Source organism: Centruroides vittatus, unplaced genomic scaffold (assembly GCF_030686945.1).
Source record: "Centruroides vittatus isolate TY-2023 unplaced genomic scaffold, ASM3068694v2 contig_549, whole genome shotgun sequence".
Classification (NCBI taxonomy): Eukaryota; Metazoa; Arthropoda; class Arachnida; order Scorpiones; family Buthidae; genus Centruroides; species Centruroides vittatus.
In genome coordinates this window covers 4,351,455-4,375,909 of record NW_027122325.1, presented here as the reverse complement: position 1 = coordinate 4,375,909, position 24,455 = coordinate 4,351,455, and the positions used below count along the sequence as shown (strand labels likewise).

Below are 24,455 nucleotides of genomic sequence, written 5' to 3'. Positions count from 1 at the left end.
CTCTCCTCTTTTTCTTTTTCTTCATCCGGCACTGCAGACGCTCGTATAGAAACTACTGGGTCTAGAAAGCTCATTTTAATCTTAAGCCTTTCTCGTTATTAGTGAGGTGCTCGCAAGACTTCCGGATCGATAGGTCAAATTTCACGGGGTTTCCCATAAAGCAAATTCAGTTTTACGGCTTAATCTTATGCTTATAAGGATAAAATTGCATGGAAACAAATGAATTTTATTCAAAATGTTACTCAGAATTACAAAACCTCAAATTTATGCAAATTAAAACTTTTTATAATGATTTTTCTAAACGGCGTATCGAAAGTGTCGGTTCCGCCAAGTAAAAATTTATGACAATTTAGACGACGGTCAAAATTTTTTTAGGAATTTTCCTTTGGTAAAGATAAGCTTGACGCTCGAAGGCGGTACCCACTAGATTTTTACCTGTATTTACCTTACATTTCGCCTTTAAGAGCCCAGTTTATCTTTACCAAAGAAAAACAGCTAAGAAAAATTTTGATCGTCGTCTAATTTGTCATAATCTTTTACTTGGAGAAATTTTTTTACATCTCAGATGTTTTTGTTTGGATATAAAAGTATATGAAACGTAAAACGAAAATATACATTTACTTACGAAAAAGAAATTAGTTTTTTAAAATAACTTATATTAGTAAGTTAATAATAATAAAATCTAAATATCATTCTTGCAGACTTCAAACTTTTTGAATTAGCTATTTAACATTTTTTATTGCTCTTTGTGAAAATATAGTACATTATTTTAATTTTTATGCATATAATAAAATGTGTTACTATTCATTGTTTTATATCATATTCTTTCAAAATCGTGTCAGATTATTCATTAAGCACTAAATATGCACTGTTTATTTACATAGTCTTACAGATTTAGAACATTCTATAAAAATATAAATGACAAATATTTACGTTATCAAGAAATTAATCATAAGTTAAACTAATGATTATTAGATTTTCCAACGAACGGTATGAAATGACTAATATCCCCTTCTTTATCGATCTGCAATTATCGTTTTTCTATATAGTAATAATCATACAATGTTGAAATTAATGAAGCAATTTATTATTCTCTATGAATCACCGACACGTTACAATATAAATTTATTTATTTTAAAATTAAAAACAATAAATATTAATTTATTAGCAATAGTTTTGGTATGAAGAAATAAATAAATGAGTTTTGTTAATTTTCTCTGTTTAGTTCTTTCTTGGCGACATAAACCTTAATTAACAGTCTTTATGTTTTTTCTTCTTAATTTTCATTATATATTTATTTTTGCTGAATAACGTAAAAGTTCGCTGAATCAATAGAATGACATTGCGTTAAAATTATAGCTGTATTGTTAATATCATTGCAATATATGATTCTGCAATTTATAAAATAACACAGCCATGACAAAATTTATGTTTTATTTTATATGTATTGTAAAATAAATATGATAGATATTTTGTTATACATAAATAAATACGTTTGTTACTTTATTATTTATTTTTTATCCTATTTTATAATTAATATTTTTAATATCTTCTTTTAAATTTGTTATTACTTAAAATTATAAATTAAATTAAACCACTTGAAATGTACATAGTGGTTTAATAAAAAAAAATCTCTTATTTCGGTTTTATGTACTAATTTGACGACAGAACGGACCATTTGCCAATGTAAGAAGGACGAAATGAAACGAAAAGTTTCATGTTCTTCCCTTGGAAAAATAGCGCGAAAGGTATCGTATTTGCTAAAAGTTATTTGCCTCCAAGTAAAAGAAGTGAAAACAATTTTTTTTTTCTTGCTTAAATTTGTATTTAACTGAAACACAAATGTATCTAATTCTTAACATGTTTTCTAAAGTGGGAATCTAAACATAAATTATATAGAACGAATGACGTTATCACGTAACGACGATGAGAATGGCAATTTGTATTTTTCGATTATAAAACAGTAATAATGAGTAACGACAGAAGCAGATATAATTGTAATTTAATAGCAAAAATACAATATAAAAAATTAAAAAAAATTACGAAGAAGATGATGATTTTAAATTGAAAATTTATTAAAAGAATGAAGTCATTAAAAGGAAGATGTGGTAAAAATGGCTCTGCTAAAGATGGAAATCGATAGGGTCTTTTGCAATTGTCGAAACATCTACTTTAATAACAATTTAATAATGATATGTGAATTTGTACATCTGTATGAAGAGAGAAACTTAGTCAACTTTCCAATTAAAGAACTGTGGTCTGATAAATCCTTTCAAGTAATAACAAATTTAAAAGAAGTTATTAAGAATATTAATGTTTGCTACTTATTAATGTGTATTTAGTTAATAATTTTAATTTAATTTGTGAGCAAAGCAATAACAGTAATATTAAAGTAAGAGTAGAAACAATAGCAATAGTGGAAACAAAAGCAATAGTAAACAACATTTTAACCAGCATTAATAAACTAGTTACTTTTATATATCATTGTTTTGCTATTCTAAATAAGAGACCATAAGTAATACAAATAGTCTACTTAATTAAATATGAAATAAGTCAAATATAAACATTGCTTATATTTTTAAAAAATGATAATTCCACTTAATTTTAATAAACGTAAATTAGTTATTACAAACTACATTAACATTTGTATTTAAAATTACTTAATATAAATTTAATAAAATCACGCTTCAATGATAAGAATGTAATTAGAATTAAATTAACACATTATCTATTTTGATAAACAAAATAAAATCATTGCACCATTAAATTCATATGATTAATATGATAAATAAAATATATTTTTATTAATAAGTATTTTTAAATAGTAATATCTATTATATTAAAATAAAAGAAAAAATATTTATAAATCGTAATTATTACTAACAAGTCGAAAGACAATGCAATTTAGTATGCCCCGATCAGGCATCGAGGCATACTAAATTACGAATAGAAACAATAATATACTGAGTATTATAGTGTAAAAATATAAAATAAGCATAAAATAATATTGTTAATTTAAATTAATTTAAATAATAGCTAGGAGCGTCTCTAGTGGCCATTTTTGGCATACCGTGACAGAAAGAGACTACCCAATTTTTCAGCTTTATATAGTAGATTAGGATTTTTCTATTTATGTTACTCCATTAATATACCGTTATAAGATGTTTTAACGGTATATTAATGGTGTAACATAAACAGAAAAATCTTAAATTTAGTAAAATCTTTACTATAAGATGGTTTAACACCTTATAATAAAGATATTACTAAATTTGACAAATAATATTGAACCAAAAAAAAAAAAACTTATTTATCATTCAAAAAAACGTTTTCATTTTTATTTTCATTTATTATATCAATAACTCTCATTTATCTATATATATAATCTAGACGAGTTGTTGATGATGATAATAATAATAATAATCAGTGCAGAGCCCAAACGGTTAGGAGTTGAAAGTTGAAATTTGGTACACAGTTAGGGTACGTCACGAGGACGCACACTAAGAAGAGATTTTTCGAAATTCCCTCCACGGGGGAGAGGGACGGGATTAAGTCTTAACACTTCCATTGTTGATGGAAGTGTTAAGTAACAATGTAAGTGTTAAGTAACAATGGAAGTGTCAACAATGGAAGCGTTAAGAATGGAAGAGTCAACAATGGAAGTGTTATGTAACAATGGAAGTGTTAAACAACAATGGAGAACAAGAGAAAGCGACGTGCAAGATTTACGGGCGCTGGAGGAAAAAAAAAAAAAAAAGAGTAATATGTTAGAATATATTCGATTTTCAAATTTAAACAGATTAGTTCGGTTTTTCTCGACTTTTCTTCTTTAGAACATTCGATGAAAATCGAACGATATAATCAGAACACGTCGTAAAAATCGAACAATATTAGAACATTCGATTTTCAAATTCGACCTTTCTTTAGAAATATTTAGTTTGTTGATGAAATTACTTTTTTTTGTGACTATAACGTAATAATCTTAATCTTCGCTTTCGTTACTTCTGCCCGAGCAACGCCGGGCTTACCTGCTAGTCTATATATATAATCGAGACGAGTTGATAATAATAATACCGTATTTTACGGACTATAAGACGGTACAGACTATAAGACGCACCTTAATTTTTAAGCAATTTAAAAAAAAAAATACCTATAAAACGCTACGGACTATAAGACGCACCTGAATTTTGGAGGCAATTTTTCGAAGAAAAAAGTGCGTCTTATAGTCCGTAAAATACGGTAATAATAATAATAATCAGCGCAGAGCCCAAACGGTTAGGAGTTGAAAGTTGAAATTTGGTACACAGTTAGGGTACGTCACGAAAACGCACACTAAGAAGGGATTTTTCGAAATTCCTCCCCACGGGGGAGGGACAGAATTAAGTCTTAACACTTCTATCAACAATGGAAGTGTTAAATAACAATGTAAGTGTTAAGTAACAATGGAAGTGTTAAGTAACCATGGAAGTGTCAACAATGGAAGCGTTAAGAATGGAAGAGTCAACAATGGAAGTGTTACGTAACAATGGAAATGTTAAGAGCACAAACAGTTAGGAGTTGAAAGTTGAAATTTGTACATAGTTAGGGTACGTCACGAGAACGCACACTAAGAAGGGATTTTTCGAAATTCCCCTCCACGGGGGAGAGGGACAGGATTAAGTCTTAACACTTCCATCAACAATGGAAGTGTTACGTAACAATGGAAGTGTTAAGAGAAAGCGAAGTGCAAGACGCAGAGGCAGTTTTTTCGAAATCGAACATATTTTTAGACCTATCTAAAAATTCTGTAATTAGTCTGGAAACAGGGAGGACCCACTTCTTGCATTCTGTGAAAACGGGTAATGTTGACTATGATGTAATAATCTTAATATTCGCTAAAACGATTAGGAGTTGAAAGTTGAAATTTGGTACACAGATAGGGTACCAAATTTAAGTATCAAAGTATTAAGTAACGATGATAGTGTGAAGTAACAATGGAGAACAAGAGAAAGCGACGTGCAAGATTTACGGGCTCTAGAAAAAAAAAAGAAAAAAGAAAAAGAGTAATATGTTAGAACATATTCGATTTTCAAATTTAAACAGATTAGTTCGGTTTTTCTCGACCTTTCTTCTTTAGAACATTCGATGAAAATCGAACGATATAATGAGAACACGTCGTGAAAATCGAACAATATTAGAAATCTGTGAAAACGGGTAATGTTGACTATGATGTAATAATCTTAATATTCGCTAAAACGATTAGGAGTTGAAATTAGATTGGACTTCGACTTCAAATTCGACCTTTCTTTAGAAATACTTAGTTTGTTGATGAAATTACTCTTTTTCTTTTGTGACTATAACGTAATAATCTTAATCTTCGCTATTGTTACTTTTGCCCGAGCAACGCCGGGCCTACCTGCTAGTATTATCATAATTCTATTTATTTTACAATATTATTTGTTACAATTACTTTTGTAAAATAACTTGTACTTTTGTAACAAGTATTATTTTTAATTACTTATTAATTATTTAATATATTACATCTCTATGAATTTGTTTGTATTTATTTTTATTATAAAAAGTTTTGCAATAAATGGTGTATTTAAAATTAGATTAATACATAAAAAATTTGTCATTCAATCTATTTTAACTTCTATGCATAGACCAGTAACGCCCAACAAACAAAATGGTGAAAGGATGGTTCAATTTACTTCAAAGTCACTTTTAAATCATATTTAATAATTTTAAGATCGGACAATAAATGCTTTATTGAAACTTGGTTGGTGGCAATGCTGTGACAATCATTGCTGTATCTTGGATAATGTCTGGATAGTGCAGTATCCTATATATAAAACTAACATTAGCTTTTATACGTTAATGTTATTTGGCGGAGACAGTTAAGACCGATCTACCGCTCTAGGGACCAGGATTGAATCTGGGGATCGAAAAATCACAGGAATTTTTCATGATGACCTGTCCTTGATATATCAAACCTTTTCCCTCACCATCCGGCCGCCCCTTTGAGGGCCTAGCCGAACTCGCAATGACATTTTAGTGTCCACAGGGTGGAAAGTGTTTTTACAGAACATAAAGTCTAAAGTTCAGGCAGGACTTCTGAACTTCAATTAAAAAAAAAAAAAAAAAAAAAACTTTTGAGAAGCGCACTTTCTCCCTTTGCTCAACAAAATTTCATATCAAGATTTATCCACACAAACAGTAACATCGAAAATCGTGATGACCATATCATGTTCCCCCTTGTAAGCGATAAACTTAAATATTCAAGTAATATATCTTGGATGCCAAAAAAGTTGTTTTAAAATTTAAATTACAAATACTACGTATACAGTAATACCTCGGTTTTCGTTGACTTCCGTTATTGTCAGTTTCGGTTTTCGTCGATTTTTTTCGCGAAAAATTTGTCTCGGTTTTCGTCGATTGCCTGGGATTTCTGTAAGGTCGCCGACAGGGGGATCCGTTAATCCCGTGTCAGGATCAACCTAAGGGACGTTTGCATGTGGTGTGGCGGAGGAGGCAAATGATGACAAGTGTTTTACATACGGAAACCCGTTTATTGGATAACATATATGCTTACATCCACAATTGACAGTCCACTTCTCTACAGTCCTTCGGAGTGGCGAGGATTTCCCTTCCGTCGAAGCCCCGGGGCGGACGAGATGAGATCGCTGGACAGCTGCTCGCAGAGGTGCTGAGGTGTCCTACGTTGTTGGCGGCGACACAACACAACACCGGTCACGGCTCTTTGCGGGATGCGGAGGAGACTCTCTCCAACCTTGGAGATTCCGATTTTTATAGTTCTTCGCTCGCTATTCCAATTTCCGATTGGTCCCTCATCCCCTTTCCCGTTTTCCGATTGGTCTCTCCTTTGTTTCTAGGCGAAACTCGGGACGACCCGGGTCATGGGAAAGGTCCGATTCGGGATGTCCATCTGGCGTCTTTTTGACCATTGTGTTCGGAGATTGTTGATAAATTTACAAGACTCGAACTCATAATTTAGCCCGTTAATTGCGATTTCTGTCATCTAAGAACTTTTACGATTCAAGCGCGATGTTTTTCGATCTATTAAACTGTTCCCCCCCTTCCGAAGTTGTCTTCTTAGATCGACTATTTATGAGCACTCGAGTCAGAATTTCACCTATTTATGAGACTTTTGTGTCATAATTCTACCCTTCCGTTTGACATAGACGGATCGTTTTTAACACGTGTTTTGGCACGTGTTCCGGCACGTGTTCCGACACTCGTTGTTTACATTTTGCGTCGCAATGTCTAGATCAAGAGTTTTTTCTTTTTTTCTCTCTCTCTTTTCTATATAATCTAGTTATGATTTAAATGCAAGAATTTCGTGATTTACGGACCTCGTCTGCAACCTCACATTTCGTCGGCGTGCCCAAGCGACCTCGCTGCTAATTTTGCGAAAACGAAGGGCGACCCACGCGTTTTCCTGCTCAGTGTGGCGTTATTTCTCGTTCTGTGAGCATTACCCCGCGACGGCCCACCATTGGCAATGTTTCCGTTCCCTGAACACTGGGAGTTCGGTCGTAAGTTCGCGCTTCGCCAGGACGGGCTGGTCACGTGGAGTTTTCTGGGTTTTCTCCACGTCTGTAACATCTGAATAGGGGCCAGTTTCTCTTAAACGGACCTCCCGGAAGGAATTATTCCCCGCGATACGACCATTATAAACGCATACAACTACTATAACATGACAATTACGTCACACTTTACCACGGGGCGATATAAGCTAGAAGCTCATGTCCAACTAACTTCTACAAGACAAGACATTACCCCGCGTGTCTAGCCAAACAATTCCATTGCTTTCCTTCAGTTTAGTTTTTTTATATTAAACGGTGTAGGCCAACTCACTGAGTCACGTATGGGTTTTACCTGGTAAAAATCACGACTGTGCCCGAGAAACTTCTTTGAAATTTTGTGGTTTCAGTCGTCTGCAAACTTTTTCGACAGTCGACCCATTCAAGAATTTCTCAATCTTTCATGGACACCCTCTACTTTACTGTTAAGCTACGTAATTATAATAGGACAAGCAAACAAGACGCTTTTTGAGCTGCAATCAGAAAATTTCGCCTGTCTTTTCCTTATCTCGAGAACGGAGTTAGAAAGATGAAAGAGGAGACCAGATATAGAAATTTAGGAGCAGCAGGAGACCCCGACTATGTAACAAGTATGTACGAACTTTCGATGCAAACCGGAAGTCACGTTATTTCACTTGAAAAATGTTCTCCTTAAAGCAGTTAGATAGATGACTCTATTGTTAAAGGTAAAGTATGGCGTACAGGGGCAAGCAAGTACTGATTTAGGATGGAGAGCATATATATTCTTTTTCTTTCATTCTTCGACCTATCTCTTTTTCTTTTGTCTAATAAAATTTATCACTTTGCGCAGTAATTTTTCTTTAATACACTATGTCAAGCAAACATTTCTTTTCTATAACCTTTAGCTTCATGTACATTGCTTTAAAAATTCTCGGTAAGTATCAATTAAAAAGGCACACTGAAGCGTTTAAATGCGTTTATTACGTGTAAAAGAACATACTTCAGCTATCATCAAAATCAAGCAATAGCCTATTATATATATTTTTTTTATTTACTAAAAATACAAATGGCACAAGTCATTAAATGTGAAGTAATAATGTGGGTTTAGAATTAAATAGAATTTGTACATAGTCGCTGGATACTAAGCAGGTAGGGGGAGAGAGACGGCAATACTGTCATGGCGAAAATTCTTGTTTACAGTAAATTTCAGGTCGCAGTCTTTCAATAAATTCATCTTTATTTACAATGTTTAAATGGTATCTGTAATTTACACAAAATTATAACTTCTGTACAGGATAGTAGCCTAAACTTAATTTAAAATCAGGCATAATTTTACAGCGCTTACGGAAACCGTTTAATTTACAAACGTTTACGATTTACTTTACAAGGTTTTGTTAAGCTGCGAACTTCCGAAATCCCTATAGTTTGTAGTTTCAAATCCGAGGCAGCTACGACCAACAATCCCGTGGGCGCTGGGCGACACGACGGCCACCTACTGAATGCTTTCAATATGCTGTTAGTGTAATCGTTACAAAAAAGTTTAATTTGCATAAATTTGAGTTTTTGTTATTCTGAAGAACATTCCGAATGAAAATCATTCGTTCGGATGCAATTTTATCCTAAGAAGCGATAAAAGCAAGGGATAGGACCCCGCCAAGTTTTACCTATCCAACCGCAAGTTTCGCCAGCACCTCACTGATAACGAGAAAGGCTTAAGTTTAAAATTTGATTTCTCTGGACCCAGTGGTGTTCTTTCTCTAGGAGCATCTGCACCGCCAAATGAATAATGAAGAAAAAAGTTACAGCTTTTATGGAGATCTTTGCACTTTTCAACTGCTTATATTTCGGCAACCCCTTTACAGAAAAACCTGAAATTTCTCACGCTACCTAAGAAAACAAGTATCTTTCGAACGAGATATTCACATTTACTACAGTCGTTTAAAAGACAGAGAAATCGGCAATTTTGCTTTTTGTATATGTAGTCAATCAGTGAATTTTCCACTTGGCGCTGTGTGACTGCGATACTGCAGAACGACCTTTTTGCTTCGGAATTTATTAATTCGGTGCTGTAAAAGCGGGAGAGCAGTTTTGTTGGTGAATTCCCGATATTTTCAAATTCATTGCATAACTATGGTACTCATTTTAATGACTTTATCGCCCGTTTCTATATTAAAAATACCCACGTTATCGTAAACCTAAACGATGAAGGATGGAAATAAATATTGATAAAAGTAAAAACGTTTTAATAAATCTAAAAGTGTGAAATTTTAATATTTATTTTGATAAATATCGAATCTTAAAAATTAAATTTCATATTAAAATGTATTAAATATGAAAGTGTGAAGATCCTAAAATCGCGCCGGTATTTCGATTGTTTACAAGATTGCTATGTCGGGAAATTTCGGAAGGTCAATCGGATCGAGAACGCGTGTCGGGCTATAAACTCGACCGATGTAAAACATTTCTTCTAAAACAAACACAACACGGTAATGAACGACGGAGGGGTTGTCAGGGTGCTCGTATATAAGAGTCGGGATGTAAACAATCAACAAAAAAGGGGAGAAAGAAGAGAGACTTATGGTCCAGGACACCTGTTAGATCATGTGAGCCCGAGACCGTCTTGAAAGGGGGGAGGCGGACACAGAACATCTGGCTGATCGGTCTAGTCAGATGTCCAAGAGAGGGGGCAAGCGGTGTAAATTATGAGGATAGCTATCAACGTTCGGGGCCGTCCCCGGCCGAAGTTGGTTTTCGTCTTGCTTAGAAACAACAGACTGACCAATCGGGAAAAGGGGAAAGGGACCCAAGACCAATCAAGAGAGGAAGATTCGAGGGTAAATGGTATAAAAACCCCCGAATCAAGGTCGGAAGAGAGAGACGACGGAGCTTTCTACCAGGAAGTGAACGACGGAACTCCAAGCAGCCACCTACTCATTCACCGACGTCCGTCACCGACCCTCGGACTTTTCTGTCTGACTGCCCCGGGGCTTCACCGACGACTTCGACATCCCACCTCCGACCGCCGTCATCTGGAGCTCCTTCTGCCGCAGACGATCTAGATCGCATCGCATATTATTCTTTTGTAAGTTTGCTTTAATGTTAAAATAAACGGTTATTGTAAGACACTTGTCGTCTTTGCCTCTGCCGCCACCACCACGTACAGTACAGTACGATCAGTCCCTAGGTTTTTCCTAACGCGCAATTAACTTATTGCCACTAAATGTCGGCAACTTACAAAACTTTATATACACTTCAGACAATTCGATTTACAAATTTAATTGTTGAAGTAATTATAATTCTGGTTCTGACCTATAATGACTACACTAACAGTTGAACACCGGTTTAAATACAGTGTGAATGTCCGTACAACATAATCGTCTATAAATAGACAAGGCAACTTAACAGAGTCTTTAAGCTGGTAAAAACTGCTTTACGTTTTGGTCGTCACTTTGCCGACCATCAGACTGTCGTTGTTCTGGGGACTTTAATTTAATCGAAGTGGAACAACCAGTGCAGAAATGTCTGTCGGTCAATTCAAAACGAAAAAACCCAATTCGGAATTAAATGTCAAGTCCAGTAAATTAAGTCGTAGCCGGGTGAAACGTCATTTCCGGGTGACTAAGTCGTATTCGGGTGGCAAAGTCATATCCGGTGAAAAGTGGACGTGGGTGGAAGTGACCTCGGAAGAGAGAAGGTTCACTTTATGCAGCAGAAGAAGAGCCTTTTCCACCAAGTTTTCTTCTGCTTGACGGGTGTTTCCGCGATTACTTTGGACTCCCCTCGATATTCCACCGTCCATTCTACAACTTCCAGGTATCGCAGTCCCAGGTAGTCGACCACAGTCGAGGCGCTATCGTCGGGACTAATGACAACCACCCGTTTGACGCATTCTCCGCTCTCCTCGACATCTTTCGGAAGTACCCGAATCACTGGAAACGAAGCAGAAGACGACGAGAAGTCTCACCTTCTCACCATCTGCCGAGGTGCGCCACTTCTTTAATACTTTGAAATTATCCATTCTGCAAAAGAAAGAAACGACTGTTATGAAAATACAATTCGTATTCGTTAGGAAAACATTCGTTTTGTTAATTTAATTTCATGTAAATTGTAAGATTTCCAATAAAAAAATCATTTAAAGGAACAAATTTCATATAGAACATAATGCGTATATAAACTATATGTATATAATGTATTTATTAATTTCCATTTTGCTTTAACAATTCGATTGGATTTGAGCTTAAACGAAAATTAACGACGACAAGAATGAAAAGTATGTCCGAAAATAAGCGGAAAGACCCCATTGGTCGTCTCTGTGAAGAAAGCGCGCAACGACCGATCAATCGTTATGCAAATAGAGATTTGTCGGAAAATCATGGAGACTTAATTGTGATATTCGGTTTAACAATGTTCAAAAACACCTAAATATAGAAAGATCGTAGTCTAAACTTACCGATAAAATTGCAGCAATGAAGAAAAACTCAAAGAAACACTTGAAATAAATAATTTTCAATTGCACGAACTGAAAAACCAACCGTTCGCAATAATAATCAACGACCGCTCGCAACAATAAAACTCTGACAATTTGTTAGTACAGGTATACTCTCGAGTTACGTCGTTCAGTGGCGTGCCGTGACATTTGATGACAGGGAAGCTGTGTTTCTGTAAGAAGCCGACTTCCAGGGGCAATCAGTTAATTGCGCGTCAGTGATGGTCTAGGGCAGTGGTTCTTAACCTTTTTATACTCGCGGCCCACCAAATATTTCATAATTTTTTTGTGACCCCCATTTTTTAATAATAATTTATATTTGATAATTTGATAATTTATCTATAATAAATTGATTTTTTTATTATTGCTTTATTTTTTATATAATAAATGTAAATCATAACTTTATTATTTCATTATCTATTTAAATAACATTCAAACTTCACAATTAAACATGAAAACTCATTAATTTTTAACAGAAAATAAAATAAGAAACATGTCGATAAATCGATCCAATGTCGATGCTAAAACTAAACTAAAACTAAAACGCCCACTTGTCGTAAGGATTTTGCATAACTTTTGCAAAAATATTTAAATTTTCAAAGCCTACTATTTTTCCTAATTATTTTTAAAATTCCAAGCATTAATAGTTTCTTAAAATTGCTTTGGAATAAAAGAAGTAAATACTGCGGTGTAAGTAGCATATTTACATTTATTTCTTCTGTACTAACAAAGTTGTATGTAGGAAGAAATACAAAATAAATAAATAAAAACTAAATAGGAAAACTTTATCTTTCTTATTTCACTTTTCAATACGATATTCGGATTATACATTAATTTTCTTTTTATTATATTCTGAAGGAAATTTTGCATAATTTAGCGGCCCCCGGCAAACTTCTTATGGACCCCCAGGGGCCGCGCCCCCCTGTTAAGAATCACTGGTCTAGGGTCCATTCGTATTCATTTGTTCGATAAGCCAGTAAAAACTGTAGACTTCTCTAAATGTATTTTTAATATCACAATTACATTCTGAATCGCTAGCCACGATATAAGGGCTAAAATTAAAAATAAATTATAAAAACTTACTCGGTGAAATAAAATGTGCGGTGGATATACATACCTGGTACAATGTATTGTTCGATTGTATTAATATACTTTTAAAGAAAATTATAATTAAAATATAGCTTTGTAAAGAAACGTACATAAAAATAACATAAAATATTCTTTACTTTTTAAATCTTAAAACAATCCACTTAGTCAAATATCTTGATACGAGTAGCTAATGGATGGAACTAGTGACGGTCCAGGTAGGTGTGTAGTGAGTGTGTGCGTGCCAAATCCCGAGGGTGCCGATACCGGTCAATGTCAAATGCCTCTTTTGTAGCATCACTAGTATATCTCAAAGGACGCCACAGGGCTGTTGTAAATTTTAAACGTTTCTCACCGTAGCTGTAAAAATCTAACTATGTTAAACTTCATAGTCATTCGTTTTCTAACTAATTCGTTTTAATACCAGGTGTACACGGAAATCAGTTTCCCACTGTACTGAGCGAGTGATTGGTTCTGTTAAGCTTTTGTTGAAGTAAAATTCTGGCTCTTTCAACAGGATTTTATTTATGTCCCCATTCCCTAATCTCTTAATTATTTAGTCACTTCTTAAGTAGAAATAAGTCGAAACCAGTTACTTTGTACCTGAATGTCTGTAGTCTTGGGAAAACAGTGGAAAGACAAATTTTTATGACAACGGATATATAAATCGTAAATTTAAGGAAAATAAATTCTAGAGCTTTTTTTTGTACCATTGTATGTACTGTACGTCTCATTCATTAAATTTGGTTGTAAATGATGCTGCCAAAGTAACAGTTAATTTTTAACATTGTACTAGAATTGTACACGTTTTTTCTGCATCCCCTTACAGATGGGACATACTAAATCGTAATATCACCGGTTTAACATCGAAATCCGTAAGTAATATAAGATGGGAGAGCGGAATAAACGCAGAATAAATATATCAAATATTTTAATGGAGTTTTTTTAAACTCCTGTCAACTATACAGAACTATCATAAAAACGTGCCAGTAAACTCCTATCGGTTGGGTTGTTATAAATCTAGTCTAGGGTGGGCAACCCTTTTTATAACATGGGCCAGAATAAATTTTACGTTTTTTTCCGCGCCGTAGTAGTTAATTGACGCCTTCTTGTGACTCGTAATTTTTTTAGTCTGTAAATATGAAATAAATAAATAAAAAGTTAATTACTACATTTATTTTTTTTATCGTTTTCGAAAATTACAAAGAATTGGAAAAATAACTAATTAATAGTTATTTTTCCAATTTAATAATCTATTAAAGATCTCGCGGGCCGGATAGAAACTTTTCGCCAGCCGTAGCTGGCCCGCGGGTTGCCCGCCGTTGATCTAGTCTGCTTATGATTCACATAATCGGGCGAGGGTGGCCGAATATCTAGCAGGCGGCTAACAGCCCACAACCGCTCCGGGATATAAAGTCGCGTACTCTTTACGCGTGTGTCGCTTCTACCAGCTAAACCGTGACGTTGGTGCTCTGTAAAGCGCATGCGCCAATGCCTATAATCTGGCTGCTTGGAAGTTGACAGGCAGGCGGCTAACAGCTCAGAACCGGTCCGGGTTATAAAGTTGGACTCCGTACGCGTGTGTCGCTTCTACCAGCTAAACCGGGTGAGGTTGGTGCTCTGTAAACCGCATGTGCTAATGCCTATATAATCTGGCTGATTAGAAACTGACCCAGTTTTGACATTCCTTCCGCCACCGAATTATTCGAATATACAATAGCAATCTTATCGTTTTTTTTCACATGTAGTATAGAAATTTGTAAAAGATACATAATGCAGTTATAATAAAATATTCATTTTAATTAATTCAAAGTACGTTAAAATATGAAAATTTATATTTTATAAAATACAAGGGAAGGTCATTGGAAGGTGGAATCGGCGCTTCCATCGCTTCCAATGACGGCACGCCACTGACGTCGTTTGTCAAAAAAGTACATGGAAAAATAAAAATCCAGTTTAAGTCATTTTATTCGACTTTACGTCCGTCCACCACAAATATTGAAGTCGTAATATCACTAAAAAAGCATTAAAAGCACATAAAATGATATTAAAATATGTACATTTACAGTAAATGTTAATATAATCATCCTAAATCCTAGAGAACGAAACATGAAAACGTGTGTTTTTGTGCTGTCGTCTTATTTAGCGGTCTTTAAGTGCTCATTATTGGCGTTTTCCACCGTAGTTTCGACTTACGTCGCCTCTCCTAGAACCAATTACCGACGTAAAGCGAGGTATACCTGTACACAGAATTTTATTGTTGCGTTGCCACAAAATTTAATATTAAAAGTTGGGTCGAATTGCATGATTTTCCTTGCATATACTCGTACATTAATGTTAAAGTCAATATATACGCAAAAACCTAATATTCTGGTATAAAGATGAATAAAAATTTCGATCTTATCATGACCATTACAACCGAAAAACAATAAACTTCAAGTATAGAAACTCCAATTTCATCTACCTTTGTAATTTAGTTAGGGCGCTTTAAGCAATTTCCGCTTTGGTGGGAACACTGGTGGGAACAATGCCTCAGCTACTCATTATTGTTGTTCGGCTCTTTGTATAAGATTGTCCATTTTTACTTTTACTGTACTAAGCTACAATAAAATAGAAAAACGTTCACGTAGAAAATAGAAATGAAAAACCAAATGAACGCCTGACGTTAACAAAAATAGATGTGTTCATTAATTTCTTATTGCTTTTAGTATTTAACGCTATAGTAATTCTTTATAAAATGTGTTTTTGGTATGTATTTTGGACTGTCTAGAACGAATTAATTGGATTTACATTGATTCATATGGAAATAATTGCCTCGGTTTTCGTCGGTTTCGGATTTCGTCGATTGTTTTCGGACGAATTGTCGACGAAAACCGAGGTATCACTGTATTTTTACTGCAATGTGATTGGGTATTTTTTAATTTAAACTCGAACGAATCACCAGTGTTCTCTCCGCACTTAATATTCCGTTATTTAATTAACTCATCTGCCCGTGCTTTTCTGTAATCCATGAAATTTCTTTTCAAGATATTCTTCTAAGTAGAATTGCAAAAAACTACTAACAGTCTACATTTATGTAATTTTTAAAATAGGCGTTTTACTTATAATTAGCATATCCAATACTCCAGATGGTAAAATTAATTTAGACTTTCTTAAAATGGCTTGGAAGGAAGATCAGAAGACTGTATCATTAAGAGCCATGTTAAAAATATTTAAAGTTCATTTCTTTCCTGATAATTTTAAAAAGATGCGTGTGATTATGCCTTTCAGTTATTTAACACTGAAATATTAAAAGGTCTGTACAAAGATACCCTTGCACAATATGGTGATTCACAACCAGCAGTTAACTTTATTGCACGCATTGGAAAATTAATTAAAATAATGACATCACGTGCATATAAAGATGCACTATATAATAATTCAAAAAAAGTTGAATTTTTGAAAGATTTTTTGGATTTTTTTAAAAATAGGAAGCTCTTTGAGAACCAAAAGATCTTGGATGTATAAGCAAAAGTAAATCGGATGGATTAAAAATCACAGTGAAAAGTACTTTGTCTATTTTAGAATATCTATCAAGAGAATTAGGATATAAATATTTGATGACAGCAAGATTAGGTCAAGATAAGTTGGAAAATCTCTTTAGTATCATTAGACAATCCAAGGGTTGTAATGACCATCTTAATCTCGATGAATTTTTAACCATTTTGGAATGTTTGAGTTTTTCCAATTTAGCCAAAACACCAAGAAATGGCAATACTTTTCCCAATATTATTAGCTCTTTGACATGTCCAAAACAACAATTTATGAAGAATGATCAGTCCAGATTTTTTAGAATTGATAATTTTCTTGAAAGTGAAAAATTATTAAAGGCTAATGAATATTTAAAATGTGAGAAACTAGAACATTCAGATATTGTTCATCAACACAGTAATTTGCAATTAATTTATTATATTTCTGGATATGTGGTAAGACCGAAAACATCCTGCACCGATTGTAAAAAGTGTCTCCATGCAAAATCTATTAATGCAACTGATATACATCCAAAATGTGCAGGATTTACAAAGGAGTTTGATAAAGGAGGATTGATATATCCTTCAATGCCACTATTTTATCTTATATATGATATCGAAAATTCATTTACAGAGTGTTTTAGTTTCAACAATTACATGAAGAGAGTATAATCGATTTATCTAATTTAGGAAATAAAAATATAAGATATGTAGGTTGTGATATGCATAAAATTGCTTTAACTGAAAAAATTGTAAGATTTTATATTCTAACGAGAATGCATTTTTATTTGAAACAAATACAGAAATGTCAGGAAGAAAACAGAAAGAAACAACAATATTTAAAAATAAGACATACAAAATAAATCCATTTAAAAAGTTTTAGTCAGAAATAAAAATGTTTTCATGTTAATGTGTGTATCAAGTTTTTTAATTCATTACAATTATAATAATACTTAGTTAATATTGATTTATTAAAATATCACTAATTATAAAGTTGACGAATTAATGCTTACTTCGACAGTTTAAATCTGTGGCCGCCAGTGCTAGAGATCCCGAACACTGTCTGGCAACACTTGCCAACAAGAGTTGGCTGGCAACGTAGCTGTGGCCGCCAGCGCCAGAGATCCCGAACACTGCCTGGCAACGTGAAAAAGGCGCGCGAAAGTTCGTTGGATCTGCCCGGGTGTTGCCCGAGGATGTCGCTGACAATTCTCACCTTTTTAATAAAGTTATTTTGTTACTGTTTGTGTTTGCTTAGCGTTAGTTCTAAAGATCAGTAGGATCGAATGACAAAAATCTATATAAATAAATATGTAATTTCGTTTGTTCCTAATAGCTAATCTCCGAAAGTTCTTCACCGATTGCTTTGAAATTTTCACACAACGTTCTATTCGAATACGGGCGTGTTTTTATATAATTTAGACGTCGAAATTTCCCCCGGAAGGAAGAGGGACAGGATTAAGGATTTTATGTCCAACAGATGGTGCTAACTCCGTAAGTACGACGATGCTTTTCTGTGGTATTTGGGTGAACTAAAGCAGATCGTCAACAGAATATAGACTAAAAAGGGATTTTTCGATTTTCCCCTCGCGGGGAGAGGGACAGGATTAAGGTTTACCGTGAAGAACTAGGCTTCTATTATACTATTTTAAATGCAGTTTTTTGCGTTTTTGATTGTGTTTTAATAAGGTACGTCAAGAGAATGTACACTATGGGTGCGTTCGTTAATAGCGGTCGCTCTGCGTCTCCGCTACTACGGGAGTGCGCTGCTGTTTGTAGGCATTTAAGAACGACGGTGAAAGAAAGAAAGATGGCGGCGCCCGCACTATCGATAGTATGGTAATGGAGTAATCTATAATTCTAAAATATGAGCTTTTAAAGGCAAAAGAAGAGTTCCAATTGTAAAATTTAACCATAAAATAGATTATTTGTTGAAAGAGCATTCAAAATAGAATGCCAGCTACCATTCGAAAAGACACTGACATCACCGCGTGCACTAACTTGCGCTTTCACAACTTCTAAATTTTCATTCATAAAACCACATAATGGACCCCGAAACGAAACTATCTGAGTCATGGAGGACGCCATTTTGCTTTCCACCGTAAACTACTGCTACAAACGGCCGTTTTTGCCGTTCGACGGCGCGCACTCCCACCGGAATTTAGGAACGCATTCCGCAGGAATTTTTAAACGGATGTCGCTCGCGCGGAGTTACGCGGAGGAATAAAAGAACGCACCGTAAGAAGGGATTTTTCGGGAAAGTGTTATACGTTTATAATACATACATTTTGAGCCACGGCAACGCGTGGCCGGGACCGCTAGTATTGCTATAAAGATGAAACTCTGACATAATTTGAAGTAATTTAGAATTTCTATAAAAACAACTTCAATTATATTAAATATAAAATGTATTTTAATTTTATAGAAATAATTAATGTTTTAAAAACGCGGGATTTCTGACTCCACTATAATGGCGAAAATATAATTATTCTGTGGCGATAATAGCATTTCAGCTCTATTGCTATGAATATAAACAACATCAGTAGTGACAACAGCGCCTCAAAAGCGCTTATCTCGGAACCTATTTTTAGACAGGAACGACACACCATATATTCTAGCCACTGTACTGTAAGTAAATTTAATGGAGAATTTTTTGATTTATCTAAATTACGTAGTGTTTGTTTGTTATGGCAACGCAACACTTGGGCAATCTGCCTAAATGGGTGCCTTCCGGGAGGTCTTTTCAAGGGAAACTGGCCCCTATTTAGGTGTTATACACGTGAAGGAAACTCGGAAAATTCCGTATGACCAATCCGTTAATAAGGCGCGAATCCGCGACAAACTACTAGAATTTAGCGGTTTTATCTACTCGGCCACTGGTAAGATTATTAGATTTGAAACAATTCAATTATGTATGCTAAGAACAAATTAAAATTTACAACATGCTTCTAGACGAAGAAGCATTACTGCAGATAACGTACTGTAATACAATTTACTTGTTTTACTGCATTTCAGCTTTGCTTTACTACACAATACTTTTTTAAAACTATTTCCGCCCTGTGGGCACTAAGAGTTCCTCCTTTAGCAAGCCCATTATGGGTTCGACCAAGCCCACAATGGGGCTGCTGGGTGATGAAGGACGGGGCGCGACATATCCGGACGAACCACCTCCAGAAAAATTCCTGGGGATTTATCGTCCCGTCCGGTCCCCTAGAGCAGTGGTGCGCAAACTTTTTTCGACTGCGACCCCTTTTGTAGAGAGAAAATTTTTGGCGACCCCTAGAGATAAATGTTCACAAATACGATGTATATTTCGCGCATTTCTTTCGTTTCATCGAATAAAAACATCATCATATCTGACTCATATTAATTTTATTTATAATTTTAAGAAAATACTTTTTGTATAACATAAAAATCAGTAAATTGCCCTTTAATGAGATGTATGTGGCTGCAAGTTTCTAATTATCTCATCGATGTTTGGATGTATGTTGCTAATTGCAATTCGCATATCATCTTCAGGGTTTAAACGCGAGCGGTATTTAGTTTTTATTGAAACTAGTTTGCTAAATCCAGTTTCACATAAATACGTTGATGCAAATTGTATTAAAACCCTGATGGCATTCTTGCATAAAACGGGATATTGTTTTTCCACGGATAGCCAAAATTTTTGGCAAGGCTGAGTCTTAAATTGATTTCGAAGAGTATAATCACTAATTAAATCTATCAATTGCTCTTTCTCACTAATTTGAAGAGTTGGACTGCATATGTCGTAGGAAAATGGATCACGAATCCAACCAAGATCGTTTTCAGGAAAATCCTTGAATCTTCTCGAAAAATTTTCTTTTAACTTTTCAATGTGATTGGAAATGATGTTTTTAAATGTAAATATATCTATATTATTTTCCTTGATAAAATCGTTAAAGCAAGGGAACATGTCGGTGTTGTTTTTATTCAGTTCAGTTTGCCAGAGACTAAGCTTATTCTTAAAAGCTTGAATTTTACTGGCTGAAGTTATGATAGTTGAATTCTCACCCTGCAACCTTGTGTACGTATTACCCATTTGTCCATTATGAAGATAGGGGTTAAATTTTTTTAACTAAAACAAATAATATATTTTTTTTATCATTTTTTTCGAGAAATTCAATAAAATTAACAGAGATCTTTCTCTAATGATAGTACATACCTGATAACAAAGAGTATTAAAGCCCGATAAAAATATACAAAATCATAATTACACAACGTCACATGAAAAAACTCGAGGAGAAACTAAAACAATTGCAGGCCAACTGCTACATGCTACAACTTTACATGGAAACGCGCAGTAAAACATTCAGCGATAATTTTTGGTCGTTTGGTTGGCCTTTGAGGATTGTGGCTTTGTTCCTTTGTTTGGCTTGGTATGCTTAATGCTTCACTTATCTTATCTCTTCTTTTATGGCTTGGTTAGCCTTGGCTTGGTACGCATGTCTACAAAATAACTACCACAGCCCTTGATTACCACTCCATCTCGTACGGCGCGCATGCTCAGTGCGCACCGTTCGACACAGTACGTGTAACATCAATACGTCGGACAAATAGGCGCTTTTTAGTAAAACTGGCGAATTACCGCGAAGAGGGCGCCATCTACCGGAGTGAAAAACTTGTGTCTTTACACTTTACATACATTACACATTACGGTCAAAGAAAGAGCGGACAGCATGAAATTGCAATTAAACAGTGAGTGACTGCACTTCACTCTTTATATGTACACTGTACGGTATGCAGCTTGCAGGCATAATGCATTTCATAAAAATTTGGCGACTCCCAAAAAACTTCTGGCGACCCCTAGTTTGCGAACCACTGCCCTAGAGCGGTAGGCTGCCATCTTGACCGCTCGGCCATCCGTCCGTACTACACAATACGTCGAAAATATCGAAAATATCGAATTATATTGAACAAATGTTTAATAAAATATCACAGTTCAAATTTCCACTTTTTTATGATTAGAAAAGACATTACATCTTATTTTATTTGCGCTTATTTTTATTGCCAAAAGTGTTATCTGAAAAGACTTCCGACCATAATTGTTTCATAAGTTGGGACGGAAGTCTTGTTCCACAAGATTAACGTCACGTTTCTTAATAATTTAATTTGCATTAATGAAAGTATAAACTCGCGGTTACGTTGCATAAAATCTGTATTACAACTAACATTTTTTATTGCAAAGCTATTTCTTTAAAAATATTACAAAAAATTAAATTAAAACAGTATGGCAATTTACATAGAATAATACGCCCCCTTTTGGAGAAAAATAACCCAAATACATATATAGTACATATACACACACGATGTTATGATCGTTTCGAATTGCGTATTTGAATTGTTTTATTAAACGTCGACTTTGAATTGATTAACGAAAAATAAAGTATGTATATGTATTTATAAACACAATGCCAATAAATTTAAGTATCATATTATTTAATTGAATTATAATTAATTTAAATTCATACTTCAATGAATAAGTCAATTTAAATATTAGATTTTAAGGTTTTAAAATTTTAATATTATTTTAATAATGTGATCTATTAGCAAATGTAGCTAATTTATTAACTTCAAATTATAAAACTTGTCATTCAATATTAAGTCTCATATTGTTAGTGTGATAATCTATATTAGGATGCATAGACGAATATTTTAAAGTTGTCCTAATAAAAAAATAAACAAGAAATTGTACTTTTCAGAGAAGAACAACGCTAAATCAAAATTAAAACAAAACTCTCTTAAAAAAATCATTTTAAAAGTGACGAAGCTAACATAGTGAGAGTAATAAGTTAATTATTATTAATCACATATAAAGTGATAATGTTTAGGATGCTATTAACGTAAAGTGGGCTTCAGTAAAGTGGTTTCGTATATTTAGATAAATGTCAAAAAGATCGTAAATCTACTCGTTCTCATTTCTACATTTTGCTTATTTTCAGTAACTTTCCAAAACTGGGATGGTATAAACACACACACACACACAATCAAACACAACCAAACCAATACCAACAACTATGTAATTAATAAAGAAATATTTACAAATGTTTTCGTTACTGCTTATTTTCTATCGGAGAAAGCGGGATTTGGAGGCTATGCAGTTGCCCATCAGTGATGACTTCGTTGCTGTTATCATTGACAAAATATTTTCAAATATTGTTAGAAATTAAATTATCCTGTTTAAATTTAACTTAATTTTTACTGTGTTTCTAATTATAAAATTTATAATTTGGTATCTTTGAATAAATATAATCCTTCCTTTTTATTGTCACATCATTAGCTACAATTGAGTTAAAATCAAAAAATTCAACTTTCTAACTCTTAAAAATTTTATTATTTGAATAAATTTATTTAATTTATCTAAGATAATTATAATAGACAGTGATTAATCATTTTAATACATTGACTATCTACTGATTAAATAAGTTGATCTATTTAGTCTGTTTATTGCTGTTACTTTAAGAAAGAAAAATCGTGATATGCTGAATATGTTGCCACAAAGCAGATAAGAACATTTTGCTAACAGTAAGCCTTTTGACTCTGACTATTTGAAAACTGTTCAAATAGAAGGAACATTCAAGGAACCATTCTGTTCCAATTTTTCCATTCTTGTGTTCTGTTTAATGTTGTTCTTCTTATGTTAATAAATAAATTTTCTGCATATTATCAATAAAGAAATTCTGTTAACCTCCAAGACTACCATGTGGTTTATGAGACTGAGTACAAAATTTATTTATATTTTTGTATGCCTGCTCAGAAATTCCTGTACTTCATTAAGATTGCCAACTTTCTTGTATAGAAGAAAAAAACATTTTAGAACAAAGTAATTTGTTATAAATATATGTTGACTAACTATAAACTATGAAAAATTAAATGAGAATAAGTAAGGTTTAAAACCTTACTTATTCTAATAATTTAATGTTAGTAATAATTCTAACATTGAGTATTCTGACTGTTGGACAATAATATCTTTCTAATTGAGTCCCTGAATTTTATTTGCTTGTCTGATTGGTTAATGGTGGTAACTTTCTCTTTGTTGTTCTGCTGAGGTGATAAAAATGAAACTATTACTTTAGAACAAGGAAATAAAGTATTGTAACATTATCTGCCAGTCATATTTTAGAGATGATAAAGTAAAATTAAACAAAAATAAACAATTGAAATTGTACCCAGAAGGACATTATTGATAAAAAGGAGGATGGGACAATATAGCTCAATGGAGGGTCTTTCCAAATGGAGAATAGTTAGTAATTCTAGCTCCCATGTAGCTTTGTCTAAATCAGATGTTTACCATTTGCATATGTGAATAGATACCACACTTTATTTTATCCAAATCTTTTTGGTGCTGTGGAATGATGTTAGTAAAACTAAAGTAAGTTCAATGCTGGATTTAGAATTATAACATTGCTTAGTATACATAGCAGATGATTAGACATTGATTATAAATGGTAAAAAGTTCCTTTTTTTCAAATTGTTTGTAGTTGGTAGCAACTAGGTCTTGGCACTTGACTTAGATTATTTGAAAAGATACATAAGAGAATTGACATTTTTCACAATTGACACAATTGAGAATTTAAAAAAAAAATATTGAACATGGAACCTAAAAGAACAGAAATACAAAGAAAAGTCACAAGACTATGTATACTCACTGCAACAAGCATAACATGCATTTGTGTCTCAGGCATAACACAGTTGTGTGTAGTGAATACTCTAGCACAATGGTTTCCAACCTTTTTTGGCCATCCCACCTAAGCATCTCTAAAATCCTGATGCTCCCCTGTGACATAATTCTTATTATTCAAAAAATGAACTCCT

At 33.8% G+C, this 24,455-nt stretch overlaps 1 protein-coding gene across 2 annotated transcripts in view; it reads left to right on the top strand.

The window, feature by feature from the left end:
• The window catches only part of LOC136978726 (protein lifeguard 1-like), a 351,072-nt gene that overhangs the window by 279,050 nt on the left and 47,567 nt on the right, over positions 1-24,455 (top strand). The window contains exon 1 of one of the 2 annotated variants that reach the window (XM_067274516.1): positions 21,934-22,026. The exons of the other annotated variant lie outside the window; for it this stretch is intronic. The gene's annotated coding sequence lies outside the window, so the exon portion shown is untranslated. Of the gene's footprint in view, positions 1-21,933; positions 22,027-24,455 lie in introns of those variants that run through there. 2 annotated transcript variants of the gene reach the window in all.